Raw genomic sequence first — 20,597 nt, 5'->3', positions numbered from 1 at the left:
AGCCAATGAACTAAGTCCAGTAAAGATGCTTACTGAGGATTGTTGTTGATGGTGGGAGAGCTGTGAGGACAATATGATGAGATCCTTACCTCCAAGGAAATTATATTTGTAAAGAAAGCACACCAACAGTGCGAAGTTAGGCAACCGTGAAAGACGTGAATGACACTTGAAGGTAACGACACAAGACAGGTGGAGATGATTACTATATACGTGGAATGTATAGGGTTGTCTCCGAGGGACAAGAGATTATTTGGTGTTGGCAGGAAAGGAAACCTCTCTGGAAGAAGTAGATTTGAGCTGAGTACTGAAAAGGGATGTTCCAGGCCGCAGATGGCATAAGGAGAAATCACAGAGGCGGGGAAAGACCTGGGTCCAAAAGAGCAGGACACATAAGCCAGTCTGACTGAAATGGAGTTTCAGATGATGGATAATTAGAGATAGCACTGGAAGTAGCCTGTGTATTAGACTAGAGAGGGCCTTGACCTTTGGGGTAGGAGACCCACCGTGCACCATGAAAGCCTTGCTCTGAAACAGTAACCATCTCTGGGGGCGCTTGGGTGGCCCAGCCGGTTAAGTGTCCGACTCTTGATTTCGGCTCAGGTCATGACCTCACGGTTCGTGAGTTCGAGTCGCATGTCGGATTATGGGCTGACAGTGCAGAGCCTGCTTGGGATTCTCTGTCTCCCTCTCTTGCTGCCCCTCCCGTGCTTTCTCTTGCTCTCTCTTTCAAAATAAATAAATGAACATTAAAAAAAAAAAAAACCAACAAAAAACAAATAGTAACCATGTCTGGAATCCACTTTTCCTTCAGGCCTTCAGGGCCTTCTTTCCCTTTCTGCTTTTCCCTTGACGTCAAGAGTCCATTCCCATGGTCCAAGTCTGACACAAGTCTAGGCATGGCAGGGGAGTGTACAAGGCCATGTGAGAGCTCCTGAAAACTCATTAGTATTCCAACTTGAACAGACCTGGTTTAGAAAACAGAGCGGTGAAGGCCTCTTGCCTCAGCATCGTGTGGAAACTCCCGTGTGCACAGTGGAGACAGAGAGGGCTTCTCCTACTCACTGCCCCCAGAACCCGCTCACCTGGTCCCTGACCCAAGATCCTGAGAAGTAGGTGTAAAATTGGGAATTTGCTCGAAGGACAGGTATCGCATAACAATTCAGGGCAGTTTCTGAGGGAGGCTTATGAACACAGAGCTGATAATGCATTATTGTAAGACAATGAAAAGCATAGATTTTGTGGTGATGCCTTCAGTGTTAAGTAATTCTGGAAAGTAATTATGAAGCAGGAGAATGATTATACAAAATGCAGACTAAACATTTAAGCCCTGTGTGTGGGGCCAGCTGACAAGGGGAGGTAATTAATAGGCAGTTACAATGTGGAAGATTCCAGAAAATAGAGTTTTGTCGTTTGAAATTCACAGTGTCTGACAGAGGAATATTAGCAAGACGAATGTTAGTTGGATCAAGTAATCCTGAGAGGAAGGACACCCTCCAATCACTTTTGGAAAGAATCCCTGGTGGTATTTGGTTTCCTCTGACCCTTTGTGAAAGAGTGTTCTCCTTGAGTGTTTCGGTTGGCGAGCGTGTGGGTGAAGGAGATGTCTCAAGCGACGGGTAAAGCTGTATAAGCAAGCCTCTGGGAGGATTAGACACTTGTTAGTTTTTATGAAGTTAGGTGTCTGGTCTCTGTTTCTTTGCCTTCCAGAGGCACTTCCTGGCAGAGCGTTACGATGGCGTCTCACAGAAAAACCCTGGCTGGCAGCATCCGCTAGGGAGCTCGGCAGACTACAGCTGGCCCTGACCATGGCTTGCATATTTTCTGGGTCAGCGGCTGCTCTGGTGGCGATAGGCGTCAGCTGAATAGGACCCTCCAACCTCTGCTCCCCGTCTCCTGCCCAGATGCACCAATTATTAGAAGATGTGACAGGAGGGGCGCCTGGGTGGCTCAGTCCGTTAAGCGGCCGACTTCGGCTCAGGTCATGATCTCGCGGTCCGTGAGTTCTAGCCCCACGTCGGGCTCTGTGCTGACAGCTCAGAGCCTGGAGCCTGTTTCGGATTCTGTGTCTCCCTCTCTTTGCCCCACCCCTGTTCATGCTCTGTCTCTCCCTGTCTCAAAAATAAATAAATGTTAAAAAAAAAAATTAAAAAAAAAAAGATGTGACAGCAGTCCCTGATTTTTAGAAAACCGTAAAGCTGACTTTTGAAGACCTCCTACTTCTATTTCTCCTGTATTCTTCTGGGACCCTTTCCTCCATACCAGCCCATCCACACCGTTAACAGATACCTTTGCCCTACTCCCCAAATGTCCAATTTAATCTTCTTTTGCAACACCATCAAAGTCTTTTCTTTTACTGTATGTACCCCCATTTCAAAATGATCCCTAGCCCCACCTCTTCAGAATGTCCATTTCCTAGGGGCTGATCCCAGAAGAAGCAATCAGATTGATTAATTCACACTAAGGTGTGAATGATTGATGATGCTCTGGGGGGCTGGAAAATTAAGGTGCTTATTCACTTATAGATGATCTGTTTTTTTTTTGAGAGAGAGAGAAAGAAAGAGAGAGAAAATGAGTGGGGGAGGGGGGCAGAGAGAGAGGAGGAGGGGATCTGAAATGGGCTCTGTGCTGACAGCAGAGAGCCCAATGTGGGGCTTGAACTCACGAACTGTAAGATCATGACCTGAGCTGAAGTTGGACACTTAACTGACTGAGCCACTCAGCCCTCCCCCATGCTATAAGAGATCCTTTAAAGCCAAGTGATTAAGAATATTTCCTATCTATCCTTTCACATATATATCTTGTTCACCCCTGTAGAGCAGATAATCTTACTATCTCAATTTTACAGAAGGGGATACTGAAGCTCAAAAAACTCCACCTACTTAAGTAAATAACCTAGGCAAGGCTTGAACCCAGATCTCTGGCTCCAAGAGGAGCCTTTGTTCCTTCCTTCATACTCTGCTGCCTGAACAACAGATGAAAATATATGTTGATAGTTAATTCTTCTTAACTTTCAGGATGACTAATAGGTTAATCTCTAAAGGTAAGCAGTCTAAGGGGGGTGCAATGGGCTGAATCGCCCCTCAGATTCATATGTTAAAGCCCTAACCTCCAACTTGTTGGTGCTTAGAGGTGGAACCTTTGAGAGAAAACCAGTTTTAGAGGAGGTAGTGAGGATGGGGTCCTCATGGCAGGATTAGTGCCCTTTTAGGAATCGCCATCTGAGAGCTTGCTCCCTTTCTCTCTCCCTGCCATCTGAAGGCACAGCGAGAAGGCAGGCCAGGAAGAGAGTCTCATCAGAACCCAATGCTGCTGGCACGCTGATCTCAGATTTCCAGCCTCCAGAACTATGGAAAAATAAATTTCTGCTGTTCAAGTTACCCAGTCGATGGTATTTTGTTAAGGCAACCCAAACTGACAAAAAAGGAGAACCCAGAGGGCATGGGGACCACTGTGCCAACATGTAGCCATGTACCCCTATCTGCTGTTTCTCAAATGTCCACATGACAAAGCCCAAGAAACCAGGCAAGAACTATGAAGAAAACAAAAAAACAAAACAAAATAAAAACAAAACTAAAAAAGCCTGAGAATTCTCCTTCTTTACTAGGTTTTTTTAAAGTTGTGTTTTGCTATAAAACCCTGAGTACAGGTCACTTGCTATAAAATTATCCATAATTTCTCTTAGCCCAGTGGTACCAGCTTGGAGTTTTCCTTCAGAAAACTTTTCCCTGATTGGGCACAATATTCCCAATTGTATTAGTTATAAAAACTAAAGGCAAAAACCATGTCTGGTCATTTAAAGTAATTCTCTTCTTGACCTAGTTGGTTCCATCTGGTCCTTTAGATGAAAGTGGTGCCTTCGAATGAGCTTTATTCTTTGGAAGTTACTTTCAGTGATGCCAAAGCCACACATCTGGTGAATGGCAGATGGGAATTTCCCTTGGGATGAGCCAAATGGGGGTGATTCACATCACCCAAGGGTGATGTCATCACAGTCCAAGATCAGCTGAAACTTGCTTAGGCAAAGGGGGATTTTTTGTCTCTCATAACCAAATCGGGAGAGGACAGGATTGTGGCAAGGCTTTGGGGTGATTGGGTGAACACTGGACCATTGTAAGCCTCCACCCTCCCAACCCCAGCCCCCCTGCTGTTTGCTACTCAGTGATTCCATTCTTTCTGACAAATGTCCTCCTGGCAGCTGGAAATAAGACCAGCAGAAGCTGCTTACTGCTTGGATCCAGGGCTCACCTCCAAAACCAGCTGGCATTGATGGTAGCTGTTTCAAACCACATGAAGAGAATGGAGGAAGAGATCATCCCCCAAAGTTAAAAATCCTGTTCATAAAAGAAGTGCAGGAGGGGGCTATGTAGATTCCAAATAGATGACCCTATGAATGGCCATGGAAATCACAATAAATGATAATAAAGCAGATTATGTATGCATTACATGTGCCCTTCCTCCTGCCCTTTCTTCTTTCCCTCCTTCCTCTCTCTTCCTTCCTTCTTTTTCTCCTTCCCTCCCTCCCTCCCTTCTTCCCTTCCTTCCTCCCCCCTTCAATCTTCCTTCCTTCAATCTTCCTTCCTTCCTCCCTTCCTCCCTTCCTTCCTTCCTTCCTTCCTTCCTTTCTCTCTCTCTCTCACTGACCATTAATGATTGAACTCAATCTCCCCTCCAGCCCCTGTCCTCTCCCTTGAGATCTGGGTGGGGCTGAAATTTCCAACCCTCTAGTCAATGGTTGCTTCTCAGACTGCCAGCCTCCATCCTTAGGTGTGGTTCCCCAAATAACTTCATTAACATAATAACAGATATCTTTATTGCTCCCACCCCTTAAGAAATTCTAAGGGGTGTAGGAGCTGGAAACCAGGAACTGTGGACAAGGTCAAATATATAAGAAATTTATTATTATTATTTGAGTATAATAGACATACAATGTTACATTAGTTATGTTAGTTTTCAATGGACAACATAACATTCAATGAGTTTATACAGTATGCTATGTTTACCCTGATGTAGCTACCATCTGTCAGCATTTAACACTATTACAATATTATTGACCATATTCCCTATGCTGTGTTTTTATTCCTGTGACTTATTCATTCAATAACTAGAAGCCTGTATCTCTCACTCCCCTTCACCCATTTTGCCCACCCCACCCCCCACCCTGGCAACAGTTTATAGGTCAGATTCTGCTTTCTGTTCATACATTTGTTGTTCTTGGTGGTGGTGTTTAGATTGCACTTGTGAGTGAAATTATACAGTATTTGTCTTTCTCCGTCTGACTTATTTTAGTTAGGCATAATACCCTCTATGTCTCTCCATGTTGTCTGAAAGGCGTGATCTCATCCCTTTTGAATGGCTGCATAATATTCCAGTGTGTGTGTGTGTGTGTGTGTGTGTGTGTGTGTGTGTGTATACCGCATCTTCCTCATCCATTTGTCTATCAATGGACACTTAGTTTGTTTCCATATCTTGGCTATTGTACATAATGCTGCAGTAACATAGGAGTGCATATATCTTTTTGAATTAGTGTTTTGTTTTCTTTGGGTAAGTACCCGATAGAAAGTACCATTATTGGATCACATGGTATTTCTATTTTTAATTATTTGAGGACCCTCTATACTGTTTTCCACAGTGGCTGGACCAATTTACATTTCCAACAACAGTGCACAGGGATTCAATTTTCTCCACATCCTTTCCAACACTTGTTATTTCTTCTCTTTTTGATTTTAGCCATTCTAACAGGTGTAGTGTGATGTCTCATTGTGGTTTTGATTTGCATTTCTCTGGTTCTTGATGTTGAGCATCTTTTCATGCATCTGTTGGCCAACTGTAGGTCTTTGAAAAAATGTCTACTCAGGTCCTCTGCCTATTTTTAATTGGATTCTTTGTGGGTTTTTTGGTGTTCAGTTGTGGAAGTTCTTTATATATTTTGGATATTAGCCCCTTATCTGACATATCATGTGCAAATATCTTCTTCCACTTAGTAGGTTGTCATTTTGTTTTGTTGTACATTACATGTGTTTGTGAGTTGTAGGTTTCAAGGGAAAATTTGATTTGTGGCACCTAAAATTTTCATTATTTTATATACTGAAATCAAAATATGAATGGATGACAAATTTTTATTTTAAATACGTAATCAAGCCACACTCAAGAGATTCCAGCTCATTGTTTATAATTGTCGAGTATAGTTAGGACACAATGTTATATTAGTTTCATGTATACAACAGAGTAATTTGACAACTCTATACATTAGTCAGTGTTCACATGATAGGTGTAGTCACCATCTGTCACCATGCAATGTTATTACAGTATTATGGACTATATTTCCTGTGTTGTACTTTTCATCTCTGTGACATTTATTTTACAACTGGAATTTTGTGCCTTTTAATCCACTTTACCTATTTCACCCAACCCCCCCACCTCTGGCAACCAACAATTTGTTCTCTGCATTTAAAAGTCTGGTTTTTTAATTTGTTTGTTTGTTTATTTTGTTTTTTAGATTCCACATATAAATGAAATCACATTTGGCTCACACATTTTGACTCACACATTTCAAAGACAATGCAGTTTTCAGGAGTGAAAGAAGTCTGAAAACTTTTAAAAAATAATCGTAGAGGAAGAATTCAGATAATTAAATATAAAGTCACCTATTATTTTCCCTCAAGTATATATAATGTAACTGTAAAATAATGAGCCAAAAAAAAAAGGTGGCAGACATAACGAGAATCTTACACTAACAAGTTTCGAATGTAGACATTTTGTTGGTATAATAATAACAGTTAATATTTATTGAATGTTTATTAAGTGTGGATAACTTTTATAAAACTTTTATTGGCAGTATCTGAATTAATACTCAGAGCAAGTCGTTGGCAGACTAAGCCCTGTGGGCTAAGTCCAGCCCACTGTCTGTTTGTATGGAGTTTTACTGAGACAGAGCAATGCCATTTACTTATGCATTGTCTCTGGCTACTTTCGTGCTAGAGAACAAGCAGTTTCAGCAGAGAGTGTATGGACTGCCTAAGGAATTTATAATCTTGTTCTTTATAGAACAAGTTAGCTGACCCTTGCAACACAATCCTATGCAGTAAATACCATTATCCCTATTTGACCCCAAAGTCACACACTGGTATTGTCAGCGTAGTGAGTCAAAACCAAGTATGTCTGAATATCAAGTCTATAATCTTTTTAGATATTTCTGTAGCAGAGAACACAGATCCTAGAGACAGACTGGGTTCCACTGAGACTCCACCACTTAGAAGCTGCATACTGGACATTTTGCTTAACCGCCCTGTATCTTAGATTTCTCCAGAACTCTTCCAATTGTTAATAGATGTCGCTGGTCATCTTTGGTAGCGGCATAGCCCTTGGACCCCAATATGTCTGTTCTAGGCCCTGTACCTCAGGACCTCCGTGCTTTGGATGCCTTCCTCAACATTTTCAAAGTTCCTCTCAGGTACCTGGGAACAACTAGGATGGCTGTGTTATCTGGGCAGGACCTTAGGATCAATATCTTTGTGGATTCTGGTCCCCATTTCTCCCCTTTGGGGTATTCTTTGATCTCTATTCCCCATTCACCATGTGGAACCAACCAGATGCCCCCAAAGTGCTTCAGGATTCATATATATGGGATCATTCTGGGGCCTCCTGGCCTAGCCCTGATTCCAGAAGGGTGGTCTGACAAGTGAGTGTTCCCAGGATAGCCTAGTCTCTCTCTCTCTCTTTTTAATTTTTTTTTAATGTTTATTTACTTGAGGGGGGTGGGCAGAGAGAGAGGGAGACACAGAATCTGAAGCAGGCTGCAGGCTCTGAGCTGTCAGCATAGAGTCTGACACGGAGTTCGAACCCACGAACCATGAGATCATAACCTGAGCTGAAGTCAGACGCTCAACTGACTGAGCCACCCAGGCGCCCCCCCCCCCCGACCCCGTCTCTCTTTGATGAGACTTCATGAACTTGAGCTACCGTACAAGTGTAGACATACTGATTTTGATGACTCTCAGGTAGGAGACACAAGTTCAGGAATCTTGGGTACCCATGGCACACTGCCAACATTTGGGCTGGCACACGTTGGGTCCATGTGTCAGCTCTTACCCCTCCATGTTCCAAGATAGAGCAGCCTGTGGTCTGTAGCACTCCAGGACACTAACTGTGGCATCATGCGTCCTTCATCCTGCTCATCTCTCATCATAGATGCCAGGATTGTCAAGTCCCCACCCTGAGCGGTCCTCCAGAGGTGGCTATGTCATTCTCTTCCAACAGCTTTCAAGCCAGGAGACCCTTGTGACTGATGCCCTCTCGAGGCACCAATCATGTGTTGACTCTGACATCCAGTTTAAGCCATTTTGGTGAGAGACAGACATTCTTTGCACAAATGGGACCACTTTTCTTTGACTACTCATAGCCCCCCCCCCCCACCACCACAACTGGTGGTAGAAGGCAGAAGTGTTGTTAGCATTGAAAGAAATCACAGTCTCGGAGTTCAGCGATTACTCAGAGGAGTTCAAGAGAAGATAAGGTTAGAAAAATGTGCCATTCCATGCTTACTCTGTAAAATTTCAAACAGTGAATTTCACATGCTGAGAAAGTAATTAGCATTCCCATTTACCGCCACACTCTGGGTAAGACTGCCTTTGTGGTCATCATTCGCAAAGCCAGTAAGAGCCTTTGAGAGTCACTGGAAACTGGGATTTATGAGTGTCAGGATGGATGTGGCATCCTGAATGATGACAAATCAGCATGAAATAAAGGGTATTAGGGAAATGCAGAGGCAAGAAGATCTATGTAGTTTCAATATAAACGTATTCTGAAGAACCATAGCGTGAATGATAACAATGTCATTACCCTTTCCTCCCAGTAGGAAAGGTGAAATTAGCACATCTAACGATAAAAAACACAAATAGATGATTCTGGCACCTGCACAGGAAGGGAAGGCAATATGAATAATCTTCACATATGCTGACTGGATAAGAAACAAATATCAATATTAATCTACCCATGATTCTAAATCTCTATCGATAAATCCTTATACCTCACATGGGTCCACCAATTTGTAAAACATTTTAAAAATCAGGGGTGCCTGGGTGGCTCAGTCATCCGATTCTTGATTTCTGCTGAGGTCATGATCTCATGGCTCTTTGTGTAATCGAGCCCCCAGTTGGGATTCTCTCTCTCCCTCTCTGTGCCTCCCCTGCTTACATGCACATGCTCTCTTTCTCTCAAAATAAATAAATAAACATTAAAAAAAAATCAAATTGTTTGTATAGACAGAGGTCCTGCAAAAAAAATATTTGCCTGGAGCATGTACTCTAGGGACCATCCTGCTTGGGGTGACCTTTTGTTTCCAAATGAGTCACTCTAGATTTCATTTGTGGCTTCTCCTGTATCTTTTCAGGTTTGTGCTTTCCCACATGTTTCCTGCTCATTTAGGTTGCTCTTTCTTGTCTCCTTTGCAAAAATCAACCTAGGCTTTGTAATACTGTGTACCCCTTGACTTCTTTTCAAGCAGACAATTTGCCACCCTTTCTCTCTGTCTCTTTGATCATCTGTCAGCCATTTTCTTTCTCTCTGTCCCACGCCCGCGCACGCACACACACACTGTACCCACACACGCCACATCACGCAGGCACACACACAACTAATGAACATAATGCTTTGATGTGTAGGCAGCACATTTCCGTGGGATTTGTTCTTGCTTTAGGAACTATGAGACTCATGAATTCAAGGGGCTTGCATTTGGTACAGTCAGAGAGTCCAGGATTGCTCCCCCCCATTCTCAGATCTAGCATCAGGACAGTGAGGTCTTACATAGCATGTGAAGAATGCCAAGATGCCAGGATGGCACACAAGTGGGAATTCTTTTAGATGGCCTGTTGTGAGCTCCAGTCTGTGGTTAGAACTTGGCTCTTTAAATCTTTACTTGCCTGTGGATCAAGTGTCCTGTGACTTGTGACAGCTGCAGTGTTGGATGAGATAAGGGATGCTCTGTGTAATTCATGGCTGTGCGTCTACATTTTCACTAGAGAAAGCTATTGAACTAAAATCACATTTTATGGCATTTAAAAATATTTGGATAGCCTAAGATCCAAATCATGCTTTCTACCAGGAGATAATACAATCCATTTTTACATGCTGTTCCTCTTTGTTATTACAGATAATTTATACGTCTTTATTCCTGGCACTGTCTGGCTGTCCTAGAAACAGCCGATGCCACCAATTAGGACATAAAATCAGTTGCTGCTGACTTTCTGTCCTATTATGTGTTCATGCATCAGCAGGGAAGGGCACTTGAAATGCATTTGCTTTAGCACATTTAGATAATGTATGAGAAAGGTGACAGCTTTTTTTTTTCTTTTTTGCCAACTTGCACATTAGTGTCTCTTAAGTGGCAGATTAAAAATTTCATAAAGCACTAGCACTGATTAAAAATGTTTGTTTAGGCTTGCTCAGGATTGTAAGTGCCCACAGGCTCCGAATCACATTCTTGTCCTTCTTTAAACCAACAACATTTTAAAAGCTTGCTGTAATGGCTCTCTCTTATTATAGCAAGCAATAATAAATTTCTATAGGGCTATATTCTTTTATAAGGTAGATAACAATACTGTATAAATATGGAAAAACCAACCAGATCCATGGAAACATTTTTAAGTGTGTGTGTGTGTGTGTGTATATATATATATATATATATATATATATATATATATATATATATTTAAAAATTTCAGTCCTATTAGATTCTCCTTTGAATACATTAGAGACATGTCTCATACCTTTGTTTTTCTCAAAAATTATTTTTCAGCATTTATGACATGGCTCTCATGTAGTTAAGGCTCCTGAGGAGTCTTAACTTCTGGTGGACTGTATATCTTGTGGATTAATAAAAAAAAATTCTTTGGCGAGCATTAATTTTCGGGTCTACTTTTTATCCATTTAGTTGTTCTTTTCCTCAATGTTTCCTTCATTGAACAACAGCTCCTGTGCCTGGCCGGGGTCAGGTCTGACAATGGTGTCATCTCATCATGAGGATAGACCTAGCTCTAATGCCGTGGAAGACCCACAGAAGAGAGGCTTGAGCAAAGTGTGATGGGCCAAAAAGGAGAGAGCAGCTGACCATCAGTTTCTCATGCGGGCATCCCAGAGAAGGTGTCAGTGGTTTGGGAATGGAAGAAGAGTGCCTGCCAAGACATAGAGGCTGAAAAGTTGGGTATGTGGGGAGGTCAGCAATAGTCCATGTGACGGAAGCCAGGGGTGTAAATGAGGTTCATTAGTGACACCTACAAAGAGAAGTAGGCAAGGCCCTAAAACCTCAAATCCTGTCCTATTCCTTGTTACCAGTCCCCAGGGAAGGGACATGCTGTTACCAGCTAGGGCTTTAGCCCTCACACTTTATGTGGGTGCCTATCCTGGCCCCCCGCTCCTAGGATAAGCCTTGGGTGACATGTAAGGACCCCCTGCCTCCTCTAAGCTCAAGACCAGAAGCAGGTGAGAGGACATACCTGGCTCCTTTCTCCTGGACTTGACCTAGTTCCTGCATGGCTTTTTAAGAGAGGGAAGAAATACAATGATGCTCTATAGTCGTAAGGAGACCCTAGACCCATTTATCCCAACAACAGCTAGGAAGGGAGGAGAGAGACATGATCTAAATTTTAAGAAAGTTGAACTTTAAAGGAAGAAGTTCTAAATGAAGTACCCACCCAGAAGCAAGGATGTTTACCTTCCAAACGTAACCCTGAACAGTGTAGATCCAATTTTTACCTCCTTGGATATGGACTAGGGTGTTGGGAAGGGGGGTAAGCGTTAGACTTGATTCATGAAATTTGGGTTTTATGTCCAGGTTCTGCCACTAACACAATGAGTTCATGGAGGGCCTTACATGCCTGCTTAGGAGTTTAGGCTTTTACAGTAAGAGAGAATCTCTGAAGGTTGTTAACTTGGAACTTTATAGGATTAGATATTCATTTGGAGAAAACTAAAATATTTTTAATCTTTTTTTTTTAATATTTATTTTTGAGAGAGAGAGCATGAGCAGGGGGAGGGATAGAGATAGGGGGGACAGAGGATCCAAAGCAGACCCTGCACTGACAGCAGACAGCCCGATGTGGGGCTTAAACTTACAAACTGTAAGATCAAGACCTGAGCCAAAGTCGGGACATTCAACCAAATGAGCCACCCAGTCGCCCCTAAAATAACTTTTAAATATTGAAATATTGAAAAACTCGCCACCAGCAAAATAATACAAAAACATGGGCAGGGGTCATTGTGAAGATAGGGTAATAGTTAGGAAGTTGTTGCTGTAATAGAAGCAAGGGATGATGAGGAATTGATCAAAGTTAGTGCCGGTGGGAATGGAGAAAAGAGGTTGGATGTAAGAAATATCAAGGGGGTGAAGGAGAAGGTTGTAGGGAAGGAGGAGTCAACTCCCACATTTTTGTCTTGAGCAGCTGGTGGGCTGGTGATTGTCATTCACTAGGATGGGGAAAGGGGAGGGAAGCATATTGTTGGTGATGGTGAGCTGAGTTTGGAATACGGTAAATTCAGGGTTCCTGCAGGACAAACAAGCAGAGCTTTGCAGTGTTCAGCTGGGTGCTCAGGTATGAAGTCCAAGAGTTGAGCCTGGGCAGGAAATACAGAGCTGGAGTCATCAATAAGTAGCTGGTAGTTGAAGCTTTGCCACAAGCAGAGGGACACAGATAAGGATGAGGATGACCCCTGGGTGCACAGTAGTGACAGTGTTACGACCGATCTATCCCAGACACTAACTCAGGAAACAAACGTGTGAGCCCTGACTGCCGGGGCCACCTGCTCCTCCTGGGGAATTCTGAGAGGGCTGGACACAGAGGAAGCTCAGCTCCCGTCTGGGCTCGCCAACACTGTTGCCTAACAAACTTGGATAAACTCTGTCACAAGAGAAGACAATAACTCAAGAGATGAGGGTTTGGAAGAGAGAAAGGGAGAGATTTATTTCAGGTGCCAGCAGCCCCGGGAGGTGGCAGGTGCAATCTTTAACCACCAACCTCTCCACCTACAAGATGGTCACTAGAGTTTTACAGGAGAGGTTCAGGGGGGTATGTGCAGTGGAGCAGGCAGAGAGCTCATGGTCTGGGGTAAGTGCTCAACTCATGACCATGGAAAGACAAGGGGCCGTGTAGGGTGTGGTCTTCTAGGCATTCAGTTGCTATCGGTTTTTCTGCTCTGGCAGTTGTAATCTTCTGGTCATTGGCAAACATCAGTGCCACTGTGGGGTGTCCATGCGTTACCAGGGTGCTGAGGCATTGAACCCACAGCACCTGTGGTGGTAGGCGGGGCTTGCCTCGGCTGTAACAGCTCTTTCATTTCCCCAGGGCATCCTTCAACCGCCTCCATTTCCTCCACCTCCAGCACACCAGCTGTGGCTTTGCCAGTCAGCTTCCTGGAGGATATTTGCGATCCCCTCACATCACGCCTGGGTTTCAGTGAGCTCTCTGGCTTCTTCCTAGATTTGATCTCTGCAGACTTGGAAGGCCTATTTAAATTTGCCTGCATCTGTGTGGGACCACTTCTTAGGCAAAGAGCTACTGAGGAATATGTTCCTATCAACAACCTAGCGCCCCTCTGAGGTCTTCTCTGCTTCCCTTTTGCTGTTATCTGGATGACAGGAATAATCTGACCCCTGCCCACATCAAATCCTGTCTGGGGCTGGAAACAAGCCTCAAAACGTGTTTTAAATCCTTTATTTCTCTCCATCTCCCCCAAATCTGCCCACCAAGCACACGCTTGACTTATATTACACAGCAACAATGAATTGTGAGTGACAGTGACCCTCCTGAAGGTAGCCGACTTGGCCCCCATGGGCCAAGGCATCACACCTGCGTCTGATTAGACACTGTGCTACCCTGTCTGAACATGTGGCACATGAAAGCAGCTTTCTCTCGTGCATTTGTAGGGGGATGCTTTCTGGAAATGGTAATGCAGGGCTAGACTTTACTCCTGCTGATCTCCTGCCTGGAATATTCTCCCCTTGCTCGCCACCAGCCAGAGCACTGCAGAGTGCTCTTATCCCCCATCTTACAGTAGACACTGAGGCCCAGGGAGATGGGGCCACCCTGGCCTTGTCTCCTTAAAGAACACTCTTAAAGGGGGTCTTCTTTGTTGACTCTCTGTATTGGCTTGCTTGGACCACCATAATAAAATGCCACAGACTGGGTGCTGCAAACAACAGAAATTAATCTTCTCACCATTCTGGAGGCTGGAAGTCCAAGATCAGGGCGCCTGTGGGGCTATTTTGTCCTGAGCCTCTCTCTGGTTTGCAGATGGCACTTTCTCGCTGTGTCTTCGCATGGCCTTTGCCCTGGGTATGTGTGTGGAGACAGGGGTGTAGTGCGGGTGGGGAGATCTTTCTCTCATCCTCTTCTAAATCCACCAATCCTAGCAGGCTAGAGTTCACCCTTATGGCCTCATTTAACCTTAATTACCTCCTATATCCAAATACAGTCACACAGGGGTCAAGGCTTCAACATATGAATTTAAGGGGAACACAATTCAGTCCATAGCATTCTTTGACCTTAACATTACTCCATTTTTCTCCATTGATTCCAGTGCTTGAGTATTACATCAGTTTCCTCTGCTGCCTTAACAAATTACTACAAACTTGGTGGCATAAAGAACAGAAATTTATTCTCTCACAGTTCTAGAGGCCAGAAGTCAGAAATTAGTATCCCTGGGCTGAAATCAAGCTGTCAACAGGATCACACTCCCTCCAGAAGCTTCAAGCTCTGAGGGAAAATCTGTTCCTTGCTTCTTCCAGATTTTGGTGCCTACAGCATTCTCTTACTTGTGGCCACATCACTCCAATCTCTGTCTCTGTAGTTACATTGTTTTCTCCTCTTCTGCATGTCAAATTTTCATCTCTTTCTTATAAGGACAATTGTGATTGCAGTTAGGGACCACCTGGATAGTTCACCATCCAGGAGAACTCCCCATCTCAAGACCCTTGATTTAATCATGCCTGGAAAGATCCTTTTTCCAAATAAGGTAACATTTTCAGGTTCCAGGGTTTAGGACCTGATATCTTCATTGGCCATTATTCAGCCCACCCTAGGTGTATTGTTCATATGCTATCATTTGGTGTTTTAATAGGGGAGTCAATCTATGAGAGGATCCCTTGTTGGAAGGGCAAGAGCCCCAAACATGTCTTTCTGGGGCATTTCCAGGTGAGATCACACTCTGCAAATCATCTTCCAGACAGGTGGCTCTGTCCTCTCCCATGGCTTTCTCATAGGATCTGAAGGGAGGGCTGAGAGCTGGGGGCTGGGAGTCTCCTGGGAGAGGAAATGCTTACATGATCAGGGGCCGGAAGGTAGGAGCCTTCTCTGCATTCCTATTTCATGGCTAGTTAGAAGGGTGGGCTATTTAACTTGTATTACTTTGGTTACCTCTGGTTCGAGCCATCTCTGAACCTGGGGTCTTCAGGAGGGAGACCCTGCTTCCCCCCCAGCCTTAGACCACAGGGTCTGCCCCTCCTCTCTGTTCTCCCATCATGACACAATTTTCCCTCTCAATTACTTAAAACACCAGATCAATTTTCAATGTGCTTATGAAGTCCAGAGAGCCAACTGTGTTGAAAATTAGCAATTTTAATCAATAGTGAAGCCACCACTTTTTTTTTTTTCCCCAAGAAAGGGGTTACTGCAGAGTGAATCTTCACAAACAGTGCTTTATTTGGTCACAGGACCCATGGTCCGCTATGAAGACGGGAGAACTTTATTGGATGCTAATCTAATATCTAAGCTTGTGTTTGTCTGCTCTTCCTTCTGGCCATTTATAGTAAAAAAAAAAAATCTGAGTCCAGGACACTGTAAATGTTTTCTTTCTTGTGTCCAGTCCCATCCCAATTTCATTTTCATGCAGTGGGAGTAGGGGTTAGAAGATAATTAGCGATTTTCTCATCCTGTTTTTAACAATGCCTCTGCTTGCTTTACAAAGATAAGTTTAAACATTACTGCTTACTCCGAAAAATTCAATATGTAATTTTAATGTTGTTTCAGGCTTTTCAAAGTTTCATGTGTTTGTGGAGCACTGCTAATGGTTTACCTCAGAATGCAGAAAAACTATTATAAAGTTACAAAGGAGACTTTAGGAGAAAGTCATAGTCTCCTTAAGGAAGCCATGTCACTAAGATGCCTTGTCTCGGGGAAAGAAGGGAAGAGCAGACAGTGATTCAGAAATATCAACATTTGGTATCAAGGCATTAATGAACCATGTTAATCACTGAAAGCTTTCCTTTAAATTCTTCCTGTACTACCTAATTTGTGTTGATTCAAAATTAGATTGACTTGCAATGCTTGCATTTACTCCTCTGGCACCAGGGAAACCAGCCAACCAACCTTTATGATCTCTTCTGGTGAAGGCCACATTTGGTGACAGGATCTTGGAAAAGTCTGTCTCCCCACCCCTTCTTTTTTGGGTTCCAGGCAAAATTCTACATTAAGCGAACTCACTCTTTTATGCTTCTCCCAGTTTCTCTGACTCTCTGTATCTCCCATACCCTAGTCCATTTGCTAGAGGCTTGTGTTTCTAGAGTAGACATCTGATAAGCTAGTCCACATCCCCTTGTTGATGGCTTTAAGATGCTGATACTCCAGGGAGTATTCTAAGGGGACTCCATGCCTAGCATAATGCCGTATCCAAAAGAACCCATTTCCAATGGCAGATTTTCTGGCCCTGGGGACAGCTATATAAAGGAGAAATTGTTTTGAGCAGGGTTGTCTTTCTGAGGTCACTCAACTTCTGCCGATTTCATTTACAAACAACTCTGGGCATGGGTATGGGGACAACATCCTTTGGGGGTTTTAATTCACATTTCTTGTGACTCAAATTAAAGATGGAATTATCCATGGAAACAGTACCTCAAGGGCGTCTTTGTTCAAAACCCAAACGTAATGCAAGGATCTTCCCACTTCTCACTGGTGGTTATTTGTGGTGTAAACGTTGGGGACTTTGTGCTGTGCTGACATGACTGTTTTCCTGACGTACCTTGCAGGGAAAGGGCTAATCCAATGAGTGAATTTGGTCTTCCCTGAGGGGTGGGCAGCCCAGAAGTCACCCGTGGGAAGAGGCAAGCCCTCGGGCAGGTCCTGAGTCTGGCTGGATGGAAGTCCAGAATTTCTGCCTCTTTCTGAGTCTCACTTTTGTGAGTTTGGACTTCAAGGAATTTGAGAGAACGTCAGGGGCTGTTTGCTTCTCCTCCACTGAGCTGCTTTTCCTCCCAGCCAAGATTCTTTAATGACACTTGGACTTCTCTCTCCATTTCCTGAGGAGCTTTATCCCTTAATCTTGGGGATGTTCAATCAGAAATTGTAACCCAGCCAGGAAAAGATGGTTGAGAGGGGGCTTGAAGAAGCAACCTCGAGGTTCTGTGGTGGGACAGCTGCCCAAGTAAGTTCAGTCCAGGGACTGTAATAAGAACTTGTTTCATCTGGTGCTGTTTCAGGAGATACTTAGCCCCTCTTGCTTCTTCCATCAGCATAAATGACTTTCCCTGAACACCCAATGGTCCCACAGTTGAAGTGTCCCCAGTCTGGCTTTCAGGTTATAGCACAGGCACCGTTAACTGGACATGAGCTTTCTCAAGATGGTGGCTTATTGTATATACATTTCTAACCCTGGGAGCCACCTGTTCAGCAACCCAGATTCCGAAGTCTTCTTACTCCCCTGGGAGAACCTTCTCAGGCATGGGCCCAAATCTTTCAGGCCTGGAACTGAGCATTTTCTAGTTCAATCCCTGTTCCTGGACTGTTTTGAGGAGAAACCCTTATAGCTTATAGTGCATCCTTTTGTTTGCTTATGATCTTCCTCCTGAGAATTCCCCCTCTCCTGAAAAAAATCTATTTGGGTTCTCCTCCTCTCCCATAAAGCCGTCCACATCTTTCCCTCCCCAGAACTCAGAGCTCATTTTTCCCAACCATCTTTTGGCAATGAATCACACATATGTCTTATGACTTACTCCAATAATTGTTTTATGGTAAGCATAATACCCACTTCACCTATTCAGCCTTCCTGACTTTGATATATGGCAGGCATCTCTGTCTGCACACGAACACTCTGGAATATTAAATGTATTTGGCAAAGTGGCTTTGATTTGGGCAGATGTTTTTATGTATCTATCACTAATGTCAATCTGCTTTCCATGAGGGAAATTTGGCTGACCTTCAAAGGACAAAGATTATTGACCTCCCGTGGAAGCCAATGGAAGTGAATTCACTATCAGATATTTTTTCTTTTAAGTAAAAATGAAAGACAATTAAAGGCAGCATGGTACAATAGTCCCTTCTTATCTACAGGAGATATGTTTCGGTCCCCCCAGTGGATGCCTAAAACCACAGATAGCACCAAACACTATATATACTGTTTTCCCATACGTCCTTAAAGTTTTGTTTCTAAATTAGACACAGCAAGATTAACAATAATAAAATAGAACCATTATAATAATATACTGTAATAAATTATGTAAATGGTTTCTCAAAATAGCTTATTGTACTGTACTCCCCCTTCCTGTGAGAGTTGATGAAATACCTGCATAGTAAGATGAAGTAAAGTGAGTAGACATCGTGACACAGCATTAGGCTACTATTGACCTTCTGGTGATTGGTCATTAGGAGGATAATCTGCTTCCAGACCCAATGGCCATGGGTAACTGAAACTTTGGAGAGCAAAACCACAGATAAGGAGGACTACTGTAGTAAAACAGACTTCATTGTGCTATACATCTCCTCACAGAACAAGCAAGGTTCTTCCACATGACTTTCTTTGCAGCATTTTACCACAGAATGATGACTCCCTGGCAACTCAAGTAAGAAATGGTTAGGCCTACTTCTGAATAATCATCTGCTCTAAGAATAAGGTTAAGAATTAAACATTCTCAGATGGAAGACTGGCTGGATGAAATGGTGTGTTATCCCAATGAAGCATGCAACGTTCCAGATATCATCAGATGAAACCAACATGTCGATCAATCAAGCAAGCAGGGAGATCATCTTCTTCTTTAGAAAATAATTGTATTGTAGGGGCGCCTGGGTGGCTCAGTCGGTTGAGCGTCCAACTTCAGCTCAGGTCATGATCTCACAGTCTGTGAGTTGGAGCCCCGCGTCAGGCTCTGTGCTGACAGCTCGGAGCCTGGAGCCTGCTTCAGGTTCTGTGTCTCCCTCTCTCTCTGCCCCTCCTCTGCTCATGCTCTGTCTCTGTCTCAAAAATAAATAAAAACATTAAAAATTTTTTTGAAAAGAAAATAATTGTATTGCTTAACCACACATAAGTTAATGTGTGAACATAGTTTTGAGTATTGTGACATTCCCAAGTGTACCATACGGCTAAGTAAACCAGAAGGTTACCCATCTGACTCAATCCTAGTTTATCATTTAGCATCTGGAAATTTCTTTTATCTTGCTGGATCTAGCCCAATAGTATGGGTGGAGACACAGGGTTGCAGCCAATAACCTAGTTATATATATGGCTTATTGACTTGTCCAAAAAAACTTTAGTCAGTCATTCATATTAGTCTGGTAAGCGAATTCTAAAGTCTGAAGATTTTATTTATTAGAATTGCTAAATCAGGGACTAGGTTGGTAACGATTTCCAAAGGAGAAATTCTTATTGGAGAGAAACCATCATGTTGACTTGTTTTAGGTTTCACAGTAAAATGATTCAGTCTCACCAGGCTTCATACTAGGAGGGGAATAGCCCTCATGTAATGTATACTTTTCCTTTTGTCTGTTTATATTTGCAAAGAGCTAAGTACCCTGATGTTTCCATTTTTTTTTAAGCAAATAATTTGAGGCAGAAGTAATATATCCATGTCCTTTGTTAGGTCTCATCGTCCAGGGAAAAGATTACCTATGAGAACCTTGCCTACACACGAAGGGTCTCAACTTAGACAAGCTACATGGTCTCTTTCCTGGTTGTTGGGTCACAGGTTGCTCGCCATTCTGAGTCTGCAAATAAAGTGCATCTTGATAAATAAGGTTAAAAGTGGGAGAATGTTCATAGACCAAGAACATCAATTCGGCTCTCAGCAAGTGGAAAGTGCCTTTTTGCAGAAAAGCCACCAGCAGCTCTGTACCTGCTCTCTGGAGAAGGAACCAGGTATCAGAAGGGCTGCCAAGGGAGAAATGCCTTAATCAAACCATAAGGCAGATGTAGCTGTTTCTTCTCCCATAGAGGCACATTTGTACCCTCTCAATTATACCTAATCTACTGGGAGACTGTATGGGAAAAGACCCAGAGAAAGTATAATAGTTAAATGCCTGCAAGGACACATCATTGCTTAGATTCTCGCAAACAATACTGTAGCAGAGGGAATGCACAAACATTATCATTTTATCTAGTAGTTTAACCTTTTCCTTGAGGTCATGCTGCAGATGAAGAGTAACATGAGAATAAATGTGACCAATAATTAAGACAGGGAAAGCGTTAAAAGGGTCTGGTTGAACCGAAGAAGAACACCGGACAATCGTGGGATAGAAATACAGCTGGGAAATTAAGGCAGGGACTCGGTGCTCCAAGGAAACTGGTTTCCTCTTCTATGTGGTTAGTTGTCCCGTGTTTCACCTGAAGTTCAGAGGTTATTTTAG

Source organism: Acinonyx jubatus, chromosome A3 (genome assembly GCF_027475565.1).
Source record: "Acinonyx jubatus isolate Ajub_Pintada_27869175 chromosome A3, VMU_Ajub_asm_v1.0, whole genome shotgun sequence".
Classification (NCBI taxonomy): domain Eukaryota; kingdom Metazoa; phylum Chordata; class Mammalia; order Carnivora; family Felidae; genus Acinonyx; species Acinonyx jubatus.
Note: the sequence above shows the minus strand (reverse complement) of the source record.